The sequence below is a fragment of the Nicotiana tabacum genome, chromosome 6 (genome assembly GCF_000715075.1).
Source record: "Nicotiana tabacum cultivar K326 chromosome 6, ASM71507v2, whole genome shotgun sequence".
Classification (NCBI taxonomy): domain Eukaryota; kingdom Viridiplantae; phylum Streptophyta; class Magnoliopsida; order Solanales; family Solanaceae; genus Nicotiana; species Nicotiana tabacum.
Window position 1 is genome coordinate 101332886 of NC_134085.1, and position 18327 is coordinate 101351212.

Sequence of the window (18327 nt, forward strand, 5' to 3'; positions counted from 1 at the left end):
GTATTTTTATTTCAAACAAATTTGTAATAAGTAAGAACGAGATATGCTTAGGAAAATGTTACCTAACTAAGGGCCTTTTCAAACTGAATTGGTTGTTGACAATAATAAAAAATTTACTTCTTCTTACTTACTTGAGTCAAATGATTTATGGCATATACGTTTGAGACTTGTAAATTATAAAACCTTGCAAAAAATGATTAATTTGAAAGTATTGCCTAAGCTTGAATGCGACAAATCAAAATGTCAAATATGTGTGAACTCTAAGTATGTTAAACTTCCTTATAAGTCAGTTGAAAGGAATTCAAATCCTTTAGACTTAATTTACACATATATTTACGACATGAAGTTAATACCATCTCATGGTGAAACGAAGTATTTTATAACTTTTATTGATGACATTACTCGATATTGCTATGTTTACTTACTTAATAGTAAAGATGAAGCAATAGATGCATTCAAGCAATATAAAAATGAAGTTGAAATGCAACTTAACAAGAAAATCAAAATGATAGACAATGACAGGGGTGGTGAATACGAATCTCCTTTTGAAGAAATATGTTTAGAATATGGAATTATTCATCAAACAACAGCCCCTTACATGCCCCAATCTAATAGGATTGCGGAAAGAAAGAATCGATCATTAAAGGAGATGATGAATGCTTTGTTGATAAGTTCTGGTTTACCATAGAACTTGTGGAGGGAAGCCATTCTTATGGCTAACCGGATACTAAACCATGTACCCAATAGCAAAACGCAATTCATTCTATATGAAAAATAGAAAGGAAGGAAGACCAACTTGAATTATTTTAAAGTGTGCGTGTTTGGTAAAAGTGCAAGTTCCTAAACTCAAACGGGTAAAGTAGGACCGAAAATTGTTGATTGTGTTTTCATAGAATATGCAACCAATAGTAAAACGTATCGATTTCTGGTTCATAAATTAGAAAATCTCGACATTCATAATAATACAGTTATAGAATCAGATAATGCTAAATTCTTCGAAAATATATATCCGTATAAAAAGGAATGTGAGTCGATTGATGAAGGATCTAAATGACCTCGGGAAGAAACAAAAGAAAGTACGTATAATCAAGAGAATCCAAGAAGTAGTAAATGTCAAAGAACGTCTACTTCATTTGGACCAGATTTTGTGACTTTTTTATTGGAAAATGAGCCTCGAACATTTAAAGAAGCTATGTCTTCTTCCGAATCATTATTTTGGAAAAGGGCAGTCAATAGTAAAATAGAATCTATACTGAACAATCATACGTGCGAATTGGTTGATCTTTCTCCAAGCAATATACAGTTGGGTTCTAAATAGATTTTTAAGAGGAAAATGAAAGATAATAGTACTATTGACAAATATAAGGCAAGACTTGTTGTCAAAAGGTATTAGACAACGAGAAGGTCTTGACTATTTTGATACATACTCTCCAGTTATAAGAATTGCGTCCAGACGAATGTTAGTAACATTAGTTGCGGTATATGGTCTTGAAATTCACCAATTTGACATTAAAACGACCTTCTTAAATGAAGATTTGGAGGAAGAAATTTGCATGGAACAACCTGAAGGATTTATGATTCCAGATAAAGAAAAAAAGGTATGTAGACTTGTTAAGTCGCTTTACGGACTAAAACAAACATCCAAATAATGGCGCGAAATTTGATCAAACAATATTGTCAAATAGTTTTAATATAAATGAATGTGATAAATGTGTGTACATTAATAATGTTCCAAATCATATAGTCATTGTTTGCTTATAATGAGTAATGATATTGCCAACACAAATGCGATTAAGTGTATGCTAACTACCAAGTTTAATATGAAAGACTTAGGAGTTGCCGATTTAATTCTGGGTATTAAGATCCATAAGACTCCTCAAGGTCTGGCATTGTCTCAATCTCATTACATTAAAATAATACTTGAAAACTTCAAGCACTTAGATTTTAAAGATGCAAAGACTCCAATTGACGTAAATCTTGCACTTGTAAAGAATAAAGGCCAAAGCATATCACAATTGAATTATGTCCGTGTGTTGGGATGTTTAATATATATCATGAATTGTACTCGACCAGATATAGCTTGTTCTATAAGTAAATTGAGTCGATACACGAGTAATCCAGGTCAATCTCATTGGATGACGATGAAACGAGTTTAAGGATATTTAAAACATACCCAAGACTTTGCTTTGCACTACAATAATCATCCTGCAGTGATTGAGGGATACTGTGATGCAAATTGGATCATAGGTTCAACTGATTATAAATCCACAAGCGTATATGTATTCACTATTGCTGGAGAAGCAGTATCTTAAAAGTCGTCCAAACAAATTTGTATTGGCAGCTCTACTGTAATGACCTGACCGGTCGTTTTACTTTTTAGAATCTCGTTCCCCTAAATAAGACTTCGCGTACTTGCTTTTACTGATTTATGATTTGTGAGGATGGTTAGTTTGGGATTTGAAAGATTTCGGGTTGAAATCGGAACACTTGGTTCCTTAAGGTTGGCTTAAAAGGCCAAGGTTGACTTTAGTCAATATTTTTAGCATGCGACCTAAGAATCGGGATTTGACGATTCCAATAGATTCATATGATGATTTCGGACTTGGGCGTATGTTTGGATCGGGTTTTGGATGACCCGAAAGCGTTTTGGCGCCAAATAGTGAAAGTTGGTTCTTTGAGAATTTTAGAAGTTCTTTAATTTTGGTTTGGAACAGGCTTTGATGATATCAAGTTCCAAACATAATTTCGAGACCAGAATAGTTCCGTAATGTTATTTAAGACTTGCACGCAAAATTTGGTGTCATTCCGAATAGTCTAAGTATGATTCGGCGCATTCGGAGCGATTAGGAAACTTGAAGTTCAAAGTTTGATTCAATTTGATTTTGGGGTGTGATTCTTGGTTTCGTTGTTGATTTTTGCATTTCGAGAGTTCAAGTAGGTCCACATCATGTTTACAGACTTGTTGGTGCCTTTGGACGGGGTTCCGAGTGGCTCGGGTGAGTTACGGACCCCTCGGAGCAAAGTATAGAAAACTAGAAAATCCCAGTTCTGGTTTATTTTTTCACGAACGTGAAAGGACCATCGCGTTCGCGTAGAAGGATGTGACGACTCGACCCGTCGTCTCATGAGTTACTGTCTCATTCGTCCCATTTACTGCTTCCTCATGTTTCATTATCGGTATTGGGTGCATTAGAATTTATTTGGAGCAATTTTGATAAGAAATGAGACATTTAGTCTCTTTTAAGAAGGTTTAAGTTGGAAAAGTCAACCAGACGTTGACTTATGAGTTAGAGGGCTCGGACGTGAATTTTGACAGTTTGGTTAGTTCCGGGAGGTGATTTGTGACTTAGGAGCAGGACCGAAAGTAATTTTGGAGGTCCGGTGTTGAATTAGGCTTGAATTGGCTAATTCCGGTTGATAGGTGAGATTTTGATCCAGGTGTCAGAATGAAATTCCGAGAGTTGTTGTAGCTTCATTGTGTCATTTGGGATATGTGTGCAAAATTTCAGGTCATTCGAACATCGTTTGGTCGGGTTTTTGATCGAATGTGTGTTTTAGAAGTTTTAAAAGAACTTAGGCTTGAATTCGATATAATTTGATGATTTTGGCGTTAATTGAGGTGTTTTGATGATTGGAGCAAGTTTGGATAATGTTTTAAGACATGTTGGTGCTTTTAGTTGAGGTCTCGGGAGCCTCGGGTGTATTTCGGAAGGTTAACGGATCGATTTAGGCACGAAAAAATAAAGCTGCTGCATTTTTTTACAGCACTGTGAACAGTAGTTATGAACAGTGCCCATGAACAATGCCCCGTAACAGTATTCGTGAATAGTGCCGTGAACAGTACCCCGTAACGGTATTCATGAATAGTGTCGTGAACAGTACCCCCGCAACAGTCCCGTAACAGTATCTGTGAAGAGTGCCCCGTGAATAGTAACACGGGGTGAACGGTAATTTCTGAAAAATTCTGGGCAGAATGTTTACATTTCATTCGCGAAAAACACCCCATTTCTCCACCATTTATAGTCATTTTGAGAGCTTTTGGACGGGGATTGAAGGGAGTTTCAACTAAGATCGATTGGAAGTAAGTTTTATGAGTTAAATACATGATTTTATTGAAGAATCATCCTAGAAATCCATGAAAACATAGCCAAATTATAACAAATTAAGGCTTGAGATTGAAATTCTAAATTTGGAATTTGAGGGGTCAAATGGACTTCGATTCTTGTGAATTTGGTATGTATAGACTCGTGGCGAGATAAGGAACATTTTGATGTAAAAATTTCTGGATTTCAATACGTGGGCCCGGGGCTCGGGTTTTGCAAATTTCGTGATTTTTGATATTTTTCGAGTCTTTTCGATTGGGTTATATTCCCTTAGCCTATTGTGATGTATTCATTGTGGTTTTGGCCAGATTCGACGCGCGAGGAGGTCGATACGAAAGGAAAGGGCATCGCGGAGTAGTATTTGGCCGGCTAGAGGTGAGTAATAGATGTAAATGCTGTTCTGAGGGTTTGAAACCCCGGAATTTCACATCGTAACGCTATATTGAAGGTGACTTACACGCCGGATAATGGGCATGGGATAGAGAACCGTTGGAGATTGTGACTTGGTCCGTCCGGAGAGATATTTTACTACATTTTTGGTTGAGACGTATACTTTATTATTGTGAATTGGGCTTGTTGCAATGCTTGGGGCCTTGTGCCGACCTGTAGAACCCTTAGGGGATTTTTGACTGGTTTTCCTCACTTATTTTGTTAAAGAATTTATATCCTCAGTCATGTTTCCAATTGTAGGCTTCTTGCCAATTATTTGAATCCTTCAGGGATTGATATCACTGCTTTCGCATATTTTGCATATCATTTGACCTCAGTCCAAGGTTTTAAATACTGTTTTGCAAACTCAGCTATCTTTCTAAGATTTGAAAACTTAAATGATATTTCTAAATGATATTTCGGGCTGAGAACTACTGTTTTACAAATGCCCAAGGGGCTTATGATGATTTCTGGACTGAGCATGGATCGGGCTGCGCGCCGCACCAGTGTTATATTGATATTGAGGCCGAGAGCCTGGTTGATTACATTGATATTGAGGCCGAGAGCCTGGTTGATTACATTGATATTGAGGCTGAGAGCCTGGGTGATTATACTGAGATTGATATGAGGCTGAGGGCCTAGATTTGATGCCACGAGATAGCTTGATATTGCGCTTGGGCTGTAGGAGCCCCTCCGGAGTCTGTACATACCCCCAGTGAGCGTCGTCGACGATAAATAAATATGGATGGCTCGGTTTGCACGCTGCAGTGGGTACCAGAGGGTACCGTCATATGCATTGCATTGCACTCATGCATTTATTCTTTATCTGCATTATCTGTCATAATAATTATGTGCTCTTATTTTATTGACTGGTTGCTTTATACTGTTCTGAGCTTGAGGGGCTGATACTGTTCTGAGATACTGAGCCCGAGGGGCAGATTTCTACTTATTATTTTGATATTGAGCCCGAGGGGCAGATTTCTAATTATTATTTTGATACTGAGCCCGAGGGGCAGATTTCTACTTACTATTTTGATACTGAGCTCGAGGGGAAGATTTCTAGTTATTATTTTGATACTGAGCCCGAGGGGCAGATTTCGACTTGTTGTTTTGATATTGAGCCCGAGGGGCAGATTTCTACTCGTCATTTTACTGCCAAATTACCTGTTTTACTGGTTTAAAAGAAATTTCACATGATGTTTCACTAAATTGTTATTTTAAATGATTTCACTGCTTCTGTATAGAATGTTGTGTGCCTTAACGTGTTTTCTTACCTTCAGTCATTATTTATATTTATTACTCACTGGGTCGGAGTACTCACATTACTTCATACACCATGTGTGCAGGTACAGGTATTCCTGAGGCATAGAGCGAGTTTTCTGTTGTTCAGTTTTCATCGGAGTTATCGAGGTAGCTGCATGGCGTTCGGAGACCCATTTTCTCCCTTATCTTCTGTTATTTATGATATCTTCAGACTTTATTCCTAATTCCATACTTTGTAGAATTTTAGTAAACTCTGTAATAGTTCATGACTTGTGACACCCCGGTTAGGGCTGAGTTGGGTTGGATTTCCGTATTTTATCTATACTTTCCGCTATTGGATATTATTAAACCATGTTTATACTATAATTATGTTAATTAATTGTCTTAAAAGGATGAATTGGGTTGAATGGCTGGCCTTGTCTTCATGAGAGGCGCCATCACGACCAGGTTCGGGAATTGGGTCGTGACAAAGGAGTTGGTACTGGGGGAAATTGTGCTACGAATTCGTGATAACTAGTCCGCGTTGGCGAAGGTCTGGGGCCGGTGACCTTCACATTCGTGTGAGGCAACTCACGTTCGCGTAGAGGAGCCTGGGTTGGGCTGGACCACTGACTTGTTCTTCGCATTCGCGAAGCATCCCTTGCGTTCGCGAAGGGTAGGCCAAGCCAGCCTCCGCGTTCGCGAGGCCTTGGTCACATTCTCGATGTAGTGTCTCTAGGGGACTTGGGCTGTTTGCCTTCGCGAACGCGAGCCCCCTTCCACGTTCGCGATGAAGGAGGCAACTGGGTAGTGAAGTTTTTAAAATGAGACTTAGGCATTAATTGGGTCATTTATTTCACTCTTGGGCAATTTGAGAGCTTTTAAGGAGGGGATTTAGACCTAGTTTTGTGAGGTAAGTAATTTCTACCTAATGTGAGTTTAATACATAGTTTATGGATAGATTATAACATGTAAAATAGTGAAAATCATGAGTTTAGATGAAAACCTTGGGTTTTAATAAAAATGGGATTTTACTATGAAAATAGTTATGGAACGTAGTGAAAATCATATATTTATGTTTCTAAGGTTATGGGTAACAACTTTTTCGAAAAATTTCAGAATCCGGGCACGTGGGCCCGGGGATGAATGTTAGGAATCTTGCATATAGAGTTGGGTAATCACTTTAATAGTTGAGTTATGAACTTTTAAACATATATTGATTAGTTTTTACACTATTTGAATAGGTTTGGATTGTTTGGCACCGAATTGAGAGTTTCGGGCATAATCAAGGACTAGAAAATAGGTCTTGAGTCGAGGTAAGTCTCCTTTCTAACTTTGTAAGAGGGAATTAACCCTATAGGTGAATTAATAAATATGTGTACCTATTTGTGGGGTCTACGTACGTACGAGGTGACGAGAGTCCGCACGTAGCTACTATTATGCTATTGCCCGAGTAGTTTAGGATTTGTATCATGCTTTATTTGAAATGTTTGCGCCCTTACTTGCTAATTTAATTACTTAAGTCATGTCGGAATTTGACAAAAAAAAAAAGCAAAAGGTTAAATTCACTTACTTGAAGATTTAATGGAATACTTGACTGTAAATGTGAAATTTGTGTTTCTTTAAAAAAATTGCTATTTGTGGATCGGACCGAACGTCTCGGTAGTAAATAGATGCATCTATGGTTCATGCCATTCGATCTTCGGCAGTGCACATTTTAAATATTATGTTGGATCGGGGCATACGACCTCGGCATGATTTGTGCATGATAAATCTTTGAAACTATTCCTATTTGATACTGCTTAATTGCCTTGGGAGATAAACTTCTTTCTTTGAGTTTCAATGTTTTTCATGTATACCATGCTTAGTATAAAACTTCGATATGTCATTATTAGCCCTAGTAAGTGTTAAATTCGACCCCTCGTTACTACTTCTTCGAGGTTAAACTGGATACTTACTGATGCTACACTTTTGTACATAATTGTACAGGATTTGAGGTGAGTGCATCTGGTTACCAGTCCGGCACACATATTTGAGCCCCGCTTCGAGACTACACGGTGAGATGCCCTTCTGAGCCGTACTACAACAGCCGAAGTCTTCCTTTTGTTATATTTTCTATTTATTTCATTTCAGGCAGTATACTAGTATTCTTTTGTATATTTCACTAGAATATCCATACACTTGTGACACCAGGTCTTGGAACACACTAGTAGACGTATGATTTTGGGTTGTATCTCTACAGTTATGATTTCATTTAGTTATCTCCGCTTAGACTGCTTTAAAAATCTGTTATTTACTTAAATTCTTTAAATGTGAGGAAAGTTAGTTGTTTGAATAACTTAATAAAAATGGAAATCACTAGATAGTTCACTATTAGCTTGCCTAGCAACGGTGCTGGGCGTCATCACGACCTAAACTAGAATTGGGTCGTGACATCTACGATGGAGGCTGAGTTCATAGCCTTAGGAAAAGCCGGTGAAGAAGCTGAATGGCTCCGAAATTTATTTGAAGATATTCCATTTTGGCCCAAACCGTTGGCCCAATATGCATACATTGCGATTGTCAAACGATAATTGGAAGGGCTGAGAGCGTTATGTATAACGATAAATCTCGTCATATACGACGAAGACATAAAATCATTAGGCAGCTACTCTTTAGGGGGATTATCACAATTGACTACGTAAAGTTAAGCGATAATGTGTCGGATCCACTTATAAATGGCCTAACTAGAGAGGTAGTTGAAAGATCATTGAGGGGAAAGAAACTATGGCCGAGGACAAGTCATTATGACGGTAACTCTACCTAGAAGACTGGAGATCCCTAGATATAGGTTCAAGGAGATCAAATAAAGTCATTAATAACGGTTCAACATTGTCAACAAAAATTTTGGTCCATTCTCGTAATGAGACAATGCTCAGTACCAAGGATAAATCATTAAGGCTTTTTTAATGATATTTAATATTATATGGGGTATATCAAAGAGTGTATCTATGAGATGACACGTTTAGGAATCAACTATGTAATTGTGAAGTATTAGCCGCTTCAAGGAGAATTTTGCAAGGCCAGTTCTCTATGCACTTATGAAACCAGGTGGTGTTCATGGCTGAAACGAACACAACAATGAGAACCAAAGACGGTTAAGGGTTGATTGTGTGACTTATGATTGTCTAGGTATACACCAAAGTTCGACGGTTCAAAGATATTAAATCTATGGATTGACCAAGTGTAGACATGTGATTTTTGACCCTCCCCGAAATTTCACCAATTTTAGCATGTAAATATTTAATTTAGGCCTAATATCGCTATTTCAACTAATTTTTACTCTTTTACTTTATTTTATTACAAGAAAATAAAAATTACAAAAAAATAGTTTCATTAATGTTTTGTAGTCATTTTTAAATCTTGAAAAATACCAAAATAGTTTTGTTTTAACGGTCAGTCTTATTTTAATAGTTATTTTACTTATAATAAATGAGATCGTATTTTTAGTCTCGTTCGCGGGGAAAGAATAAAATTTGGGCTCAAACGACCCATTTTTAGGCCTAATTTTCGGATCTAGCCCATAATTCCCAAGCCCATAATTCCTAGGTCGATACCTCCTAACCTAAAAAACCCCTATAAAACAAACAAGACCCTAGATCCCTACCTAGAGAGATCCGCCGCAGACCCCCTAAATCCTAGACCCTCCCCTAATCGTCTTCTCATTGGAAACACTTAAGACATATGCACAAAAATGAAAAGCAGCCATTACACCCGTTGAGCACACCCCCAACGTTCCCTTCCTCTCTCACACAAAATTAACACAAGAATCAACACCCCGCTGCACCTTCTCAATCCCTCTTTCTTGTTTTATAATATAAAATTAGGAATAAACAAATCTCTACAAAACAACAATTAGGAATAAGAAATGTAATCCTTAAAAGTAACAAACAGATCCATCCTCAATTCCTCATTTCCTCGCGAATATGCTGTTCTCCACCGGTGCTAGCTACTAGTTACTCTGAGTCCGACAATCTGACAACTCCACTCCATCATTGAACTGTTTAGCTAGAATTTCGAGTTGGGTTCAAGAGGTTCGAGTTTACCCGGTGAATTTTTTGGGTTGATGAGGTCCGTTCGAGGTCGTCGGCGTGGTTTCTGATCCGGTCAACATCCCACTTAGTCCATTTTTGAGGAAGTTTCAGCAATTGCAAAGGTTCACTCTCTCTTTGTCGTAATCTTTTATTTAACTAGAATAAAAATGGAAGGGATGAACGTATTTTGACATTATATTAGTGGAATTATCTATCTCAATTTCAAATTATGACATTTGGGTAATTTAAATGTTAGAATAAATTTTCAAACACGTTTTTTTGCTAATGCTTATTTCCTTTCTTTTTCTGAAATTTTGCTTGTTATAAAATTCTTGGCAGTAATACCTCTTTCAGATTCTAAGAACTTTGGTAGTCATTAAAATGGGTTAAAAATACCTTTAATTTTTCCCGTTCTTATTGTTAGCTTTTCACCTTTTCTTTCTTTATCTTTTTCATGATTTTGTCGTATTTCAAAGCAATGCTCTTCTCTAAGTGTTATGTTTTCTATCACTGTAGTTAATTAGTTTTCTTTGTAGTAAATTTATGTAAGTATTAGGGAAGCACAGTTAATGATCTATGTGATGGTTGCAGGGTTGGGCGTTAAGGTTGAAAAGTCGAAATTTTCATGTTAATTATTTACTTTACTATTTTAATCGCTAGCCGTATGTTTAGGCAACTTTTCGGCGTGTAAATAATCATCGTGATTATGGGTACGGTTCCCGTGGCATGGTCACGATACGTAATCTCCAATCCGGATGTACATTCATGTGACCCGATTCTAATTTTCAACAAGGTTAAATAGAACATGTCGTGAACCACGGGTGCATTTCATGTAGCGTGGCTTACGATGTGCTTTAAATGATCTTGAATTTTCCTAAAAAACATTAAAAGTTGTGATAAAGTTAAAAATGCACGTAAGTTTAAAATGTATAGTTAATCAGATAATTAGGTCAATTGTTAATAGTTGAGCGACCGTGCTAAAACCACAGAACCCAGAAATGCCTAACACCTTCTCACGGATTAACAGAATTCCTTACCCGGATTTCTATATTCGCAGACCGTAAATAGAATCAACTTCCTCGATTCGGGATTTTAACCGGTGACTTGGGACACCATAAATTATCCCAAGTGGTGACTCTGAATAAACAAAATAATCCTGTTTCGATTGTCACTTAAATTGGACAAGCTCCCTTATATCCCTTTTGGGGTAGTAAAAAGAAGATGTGGCAGCTTTGACGACTCTGCTGGGGATAAGAACCCAGAACTTTTGGTTCAGGGTTCAAAATTCGAGCTTAGAATAACTGCTATAGTTGGCTTTTATTTATTATCTGATTTTTATATATTTGAGCCTAATGTGCTAATTGCTGCTTTTTACCGCTTTGATGTTGTTTGGACTGTATATATATAATGTTACGAAACCCTCCTCTCTTTGAGTCTTCTAAATCATCTGGGAAATGTACACTTCATGTGACTTCTCTTCTGTTAGAGTCATATCCCAATCTTTAGAACGAGGTTCAGACAAGTTGCAAAGCCGGTGAAGCTTCTGTATTCCCGGTACGCTGCCCCCCTCGGCTCGAGCTGTCCGCTCGGGTAAGCCAGGTCTAGAACAAATAAACCCAGGTTTTTAAACCTAGAATAACATAGCCTCATGCTGGATCCCTAGTAGGAACGTTTGTTGCATCATGTGCATTTGACTTAGGGGACTTAACATAAGGGTTGGGTCCGTCTAGGACAAGTGTACCCAAAAATAAAAGACCATCCTGATGCATCCTATTGTGCTACATGTTACATTTCTTCAAGGGTAAAAGGGTCATGTGGCAGACCAATGATGGCTGAGGGTAAATGAGAAAGAAAAAAAGGGTGAAGTATGAAAGTAAAGCAAGTAGGGCGCAATTATGTTTTTCTTTCACTTTTTTTTTTTTTTAAGAAAAAGACCCAAAAAAATATATGAAAAATCCATAAAGATTTTGCACTTTCCCATCATTTTCCAAAAATAAAAAAAAAGGAAGAAGAAAATCCAAAAGATTTTACATATTTCATCATTTTTCAAGAAAAAAAGGACAAAAAATATATTTTCTCTAAATTAGTTGTTTTTTATAATTCTTGTCGTATCCAATCTGCCCGAACTACGCATACCTGATTCTCATCTTTTGGGTACGTAGGCAACCCACATAGGGTCCAGTTTTTCTAGTAAGTCTTAAGTTCTTGGCTTCGCAGGGTTTTAGCCAAATCTTGTATTTTTAGTCACTTTTAGCCACATAGGTTAATTTTAGAAAAATAGTCACAATCATGTCTTGCATGTGTCCAACAGGAAGGGTTATTGTCCCACGTAGCGTTCTAGGTCTTTAACTTTATTTGGTCTTAATTTTCTCATACATGTATGGACCTACTTACCGGAGTTTGGGTATGACCCGGGACCATCCAGTCAGGATCGCTCATTCAGGAGTGACTTAAGGAGATTTTTTTTATTTTTTATGTTTTGAGTCTGTTCTTCATTTTATGTCATCTTTTACTTTTTAGTTTTGTACAGTAATGTCGAGTCTTTTGTTATTGTACTTTCTACTTTATATTTTAAAAGGTGTGTTGTAACTCAAAAATCCAAAAAAAGAGGTTTTGTGTTTTATATTTCTGTTAGAAGTTTTCTTTAGAATACTAATTCTAGAAATAAAAAAATTCTTTTAAGGTGGTTTTCCTTTAGGAAATTAATATCTAGAACTCAAAATAAAAAAGTAATTTTATATTTCCTTTAGTATATTAAAACTAAAAATTCAAAAAAAAAAAAGAACTTCCTTTTAGTACCTTTTTAAAAGTTTTCTTTAAGATATTAATTCCAAAAATCCAAAAAGATTTTCTTTTGATGTTCTTCTTTGGGAAATTAATGGAAAATGAATAGAAAAAAATTCTTTTTATTTTTACTATAACTTTAGGACATTGTACATAAAAGAAAAAGAAAACAACATACTTTATCTTTGGTTTATTTTCAGTGTTTCTCCCTTAGGTAATCAAACTGAAATCCAAAAATATTTTTTATCTTGTTCATTTCTCGTTTCGAAATCTTTCTTCAGAGATATCAAATGAAAATTCAAAATATTTTTTCTTTGGTTTAGCCTTAAGATTTCCTTCTTAAAAAGGAAAAAAAATCAAAAAATATTTTTTCTCTTCTAGGGGTTTTTCCTTTATAATTTCTCATCACAGTATTCGTTAAAGAAAAGAAAAAGAAAAGAAAAAAAAAAAGAAAATGTTACTTTGTTTACTTTATTCCTGATCTTCCCGAACTACGCAATGATATGATTCATGCAGCATTATGATACGTAGGCAACCTACATAAGGTTCGATTGAATCATTTTTTTATTAAAAGAAAAATAAAGAAATACGAAAAAAGAGGATGAAGTTGTGGGACGTGAGAAATGAGAGGAAAGAAAAGAGCGATAATCAGTAAGAAAAAGAAAGTAAGGAAAATGAGCAAGCAAGTGCTAGAAAAGAAACGAAAAGAGATGATTGAAGGGAACAAATTGGGATGATGTCAAGTGACCTTGTGACCCTCGAAGTCATTCTAGAACCATTAATTATTGCTAGGTGCATTGCACACAATGTGATATTTTTAGCTGTTAAATGTCCTAATGCTAACAGGATGACCCCATTTTGTTCCTTTTGTTATCTTCATTAAGCAGAAGGGTGGTTGGTTTGTGGTTCTTAAGTAACTCATCCATACAACACAAGGTCAAAGAGCAAGGTAACTATGGCTAGCAAAGATTTGGACTTTATTGATCTGTCTAAGGGAATTGTTGAATCAGAATCTGAGTTGAAAGAAGAAGTTTTAAGGTTGAAAGGATAGATGACCGAAATATACCAAGCCTGGATTAGTGGGCGTCCTCCACCATCAGTTCCCACTAACTACACTAAAAGCCTTGTCACCATTCCGCCACTGTCATAAGTCCGAGATATCTCCCCACAACCTTTTCACACTCCACCCCCAGAACCACCTCATATCCCGCTCCTTTGACCACTCATATTTTTGTGGCTCATCCACCTGCTACCTTTCCTCGATCCTTTAGCGAGATTGTGTTCAAAATCTCCAATGCCCAACACTATGCTCCAGAACCAATTTTCAAGATCTCGGGTCCATACTCTTACGTTCCTCATTTTGAGCCTCCCGATGAGACTGTAAATCCTGCTAAGACAGTGGAGCAAGATGAGATATCCAGAAAGCTGAAAGGGTTTAAGATCCCAAAGTTTAATTTGTATGATGGGCGTGGAGATCCAATAGCCCATCTGAGGGGTTATTGCAGTAAAATGATAAGTGTTGGCGGGAAAGATGAGTTGCTGATGGCGTATTTCAGTGAGAGCCTGACTGGGGCAGCTTTGGAATGGCATACTCATCAAGATGTCGGTAAGTGGCATACATGAGATGACATGGCTCGAGATTTTGTACGACACTTTCAGTACAATATAGATATTGTCTCAGACCGCTCCTCCATATCTTAGATGGAAAAGAAACCCAAGGAAATTTTTAGGAAATTTTGGTTCAGATGAACGAACAAGTTGCTCGGGACAGTCCTCCCATTGATAGAAAAGACGTTGCTGAGTCCCGCCAACGACAGGATCCGGGGGGCATTCCTGCTAAACGCTTTCAGCCTCAATACTGACCCTATGAACATCCCCAAGCACCACATAATTCACCCCAGTATTATCTTCCGAACAACATTCGGTCATCTGTCCAACCACTGGGTCATTCCTCATGGCGAGCGCCAGCACCGCATAATGCACTTTTTCCTTCACAGCACTTTCGAGCATCCAACAACTCTAGAAAACTGGGGCATGAAGGGAAACAAAGACAAAGAAATAGTTTCACGCCAATAGGAGAATCCTATACAAGCCTGTTTGGAAAGTTAAAACATTCTGGTCTGATTGAGCCGCTCCTCGGCTATACGCTAGACCCATATGCAAAAGGTTTTAATCGTACTATACGGTGCATGTACCACTCTAATGTCCAAGGGCATAGCATTAAAGATTGTCGTGCTTTGAAAAGGGAAATAGAAAGAATGATTCAAGAAGGAATAATTGTGGTCCAAGGCAGTAATACCCCAAGTGTCACACATAATTCTCTACAGGTACATGACAACGCACAGATTGTTGGGATGGTTTGCAATGACGAAGGGTGTTACACCCCATATTTTCGTACATGAAAATACACCATAAATAAATTAATGAGAGCCCGGAAATGAGATGTCACGTCCCACAGTATTACATTATGGTGATGTCACGTTTCGCAGTATTAAGTTACAACGATGTTGCACCCTAAAGTATTGTACGTTAAAATTTCATTTTCAGTTAACCGATGTAAGATCGGGAATGAGATCATCTTGACGTTAACGTACTTACGCTATTTATAGCAGGCAATAAATAAGTGTTATGAAGAATAAGAGGGTATACGAATTAGAGAAAACGAGTTTCGTTGAAAGTAGTCAATTTGGAATAAAATACGGGTCGAGCGATAATACCCGATAATTATAAACTAGTACCACGCAAGGTGCCATGTGACCACAGTAGTATAATATATAAAGTATATATGAAGTATTTTAAAATAAATAGAATTTTAAGTAATTTGTGGTAATTTTTAAAATTATACGGGTAATTGATTAATTACCGAGTAACAGGACATTACCCAGTTAACTAATAAGTGGATAAAAATTAATATCCCACCCCTACCCACGTGGCAAGAAGCCACAACAATTGGAAATGACTAAGTATTCACTTTGCCAAATGGCCAAGATGTGATAACTTAAGTCTTTGTCTGATAAGATTTGATTTATCCAAGACATTTGGTCTTGAAAAGGCTTCAGAAAACAATCTGCCTTTGGGCTTAAAAAAAAAAGGCAAAGACATTCCATTAAATTAGAAACATTTTTCTTCATTAAAAACCAAACAACATTGCATTCTTTGGTTTAAAAAAAAACAAAAACGTAAAGATACAGAACCTTATTCCATCAAAGCCAAAAATGTGAATCGTTCCAAAGAAATTCAAGGAACCAGATAAAATTTCATCTGTGAATTTCTAAAGAAGCAGGGGCAAATTTAGCTTAATCAACGAAGGTTTTCCAACACAGTTTCTAATTCCGAGTTGGGTGATGAATAGGTATGTTAAGTTTATCCCTTCTTTCTTTTGGCATGATCCATACGATATGAACGGAACGTGCAAATGCACAAATTCCACGAATGACTCTATTCATAGAAGTATTAGAGATATCTGTGTTCTTGAATTTCCGTGTGTTATAATGTCTTATCATCTGTTCATGGTTCTCAGAAAAATACGAAAGTTGAAAAGAGTTTACTTTATGATATTACTCAGAGGCAAAATGGTCTTATGACATTCCGAATAATTTTATTGACGTACTTTTTATGCACTGCATTCATGTGCACTGACCCATGACCAGATGAGCGTTATATACGCGTATATATGTAAATATATGTATATGGGATATGGGAAAAGGTTACGGCGTTATATACGCATCACCACCTGATCAGCTGGTATATGATGATGATGTTGCCCACAGTGGCTGAAATATGATTCAAACGACGTTATATACGCATATATATGTATGTACTCAAACGGCGTTATATACGCGTATATATGTAAATATATGTATATGGGATATGGGAAAGGTTATGGCGTTATATACGCACCACCACCTGATCAGCTGGTATACGATGATGATTTTGCCCACAGTGGCCGGTATGATATAATGGAATGCCCTCAGAGGCTGATGATGTTATGAAACATGTACCTATGCACGACATGACATTCATACGCACATGCATGACGCTAAAAGTAATTTATGATCTACAAAGTTATTCATACTTACAGGTTGAGTCATGTACTCTATATGTTTTCCATGTCTCTTATGTATTTATTTATGTACCTTACATACTCGGTACATTATTCGTGCTGACATCCCTTTTGCCTGGGGACGCTGCGTTTCATGCCCGCAGGTCCCAATAGACAGGTCGAGAGCCCTCCAAGTAGGCTATCAGCTCAGTGAAAGATGTTGGTGCGCTCCATTTGCTTCGGAGTTGCTCATTTGGTTAGTATGATTTAGATGTGTATTGTTTGGCATGACGGGACTCTGTCCCGACCTTTATGACATTTATGTATTCTTAGAGGATTGTAGACATATGTCTTGTACGTGAAAGATTGTACGACCTTGTCGGCCTATTTTTTGAGTCTATAAATGATTATGTTAGCCTATTAGGCCCGTATGTCACGTGTATATGATGATGTAATAAGAAAGATACGTTACATTGGTACTCGGTTGAGTAAGGTACCGGGTGCCCGTCGCGGCCCATCGGTTTGGGTTGTGACAAAGGGTTGGTCAAAGGAGTCAATGAGCCACTTGGTGAAGACAACATGATTGAAGTTGGTGAAGGTCCCAGTGATATTGATGTGGAACTCAGTGGCTAAGATACCGAGCTTGGTAATTGGAAAGACGCCCCTTTCTTGGCTAGCCAGGGAGGAGTTTTGGTGGTTCATTTTGTTGTCATTTCTTTTGTCCGGGTTATTTCAGGGTTGTAATCCGGATATTGTATTGTGACTCAAACCCTTCCATCCCTTTTATTTTGCCTAGTTCCTTTAGTCGTAGTAACTTATTTAGTGTTATCTAGGTTTATTCCAGGGTTGTACCCAGTTTATTTTGCTTGTCTTGTTGTTCAAACCTTGTCAACATTTGTCTAATGTAATTTCCTGTTTTCTGTTATTTCTAGTCAGTGTTTGTTTAGTTCTCTTTTCCTTTTATAGTTCTTTTCCTGCTGACTCTAGTGACATGACATGCACGCATAATTCTAGGCCTGGTCTTAAAAGTTAGCTTAATCATGAAGCAATAAAATAATTTTGAAGATGATAGGGACATTTGAGGAAAGTAAGTAAAAGGATTTTTGAGATCACTTAAAGCTCGAATTGTGTGAAACTGGGCAGATAATTTGGAAAGTTGATAGGGTGACAAGAATTCGTTAAGGGGGAGTGCATCCTGGACGATTTGAAGCAAGCAACTTTGAGTTCAAGTGCATCTCAAGTTACAAGATAAAGTCAAGGAAGTTTTCTCTAAATTGACGGAGGATATCCATTGTGAAGAGGGAATCACCCAACGAGGGTTCTGTACTTGACAAAACACTAAAAAAAGTGGAAGGCATATCAATGATACCAATGCCGATGCTGCAAAAGAAATGCTATGCATGATCTTCATTTTCATTTTCAAGTTGTATGTGTTATACTTGGTTTTCTTAGAGATTGGGAAGCCCTCTTTTAGTTATCCAAACACTTTATACCCTTTGGTACCCCTTTTGAGCTTGTATTGATTTCTTTGACCTCCCCTCTTTTGGAATCAAGTTAGAGTCGTACTAAAAAAAAAGTTCATGTCCCCATATGTTTATTTTAGAAAGTTCATTCCAAAAGGAAAATTCAAAAAAAAGAGAAAAAATAGAGATAA

At 37.1% G+C, this 18327-nt stretch overlaps 1 long non-coding RNA gene across 1 annotated transcript; it reads left to right on the top strand.

The window, feature by feature from the left end:
• Nucleotides 1-9421: 9421 nt before the first annotated feature.
• On the top strand, nt 9422-17595 carry LOC142181657 (uncharacterized). Its single transcript, XR_012710541.1, has 2 exons — nt 9422-9969; nt 16838-17595. It is a non-coding gene; the product is annotated as an uncharacterized LOC142181657 (long non-coding RNA).
• Nucleotides 17596-18327: the final 732 nt, after the last annotated feature.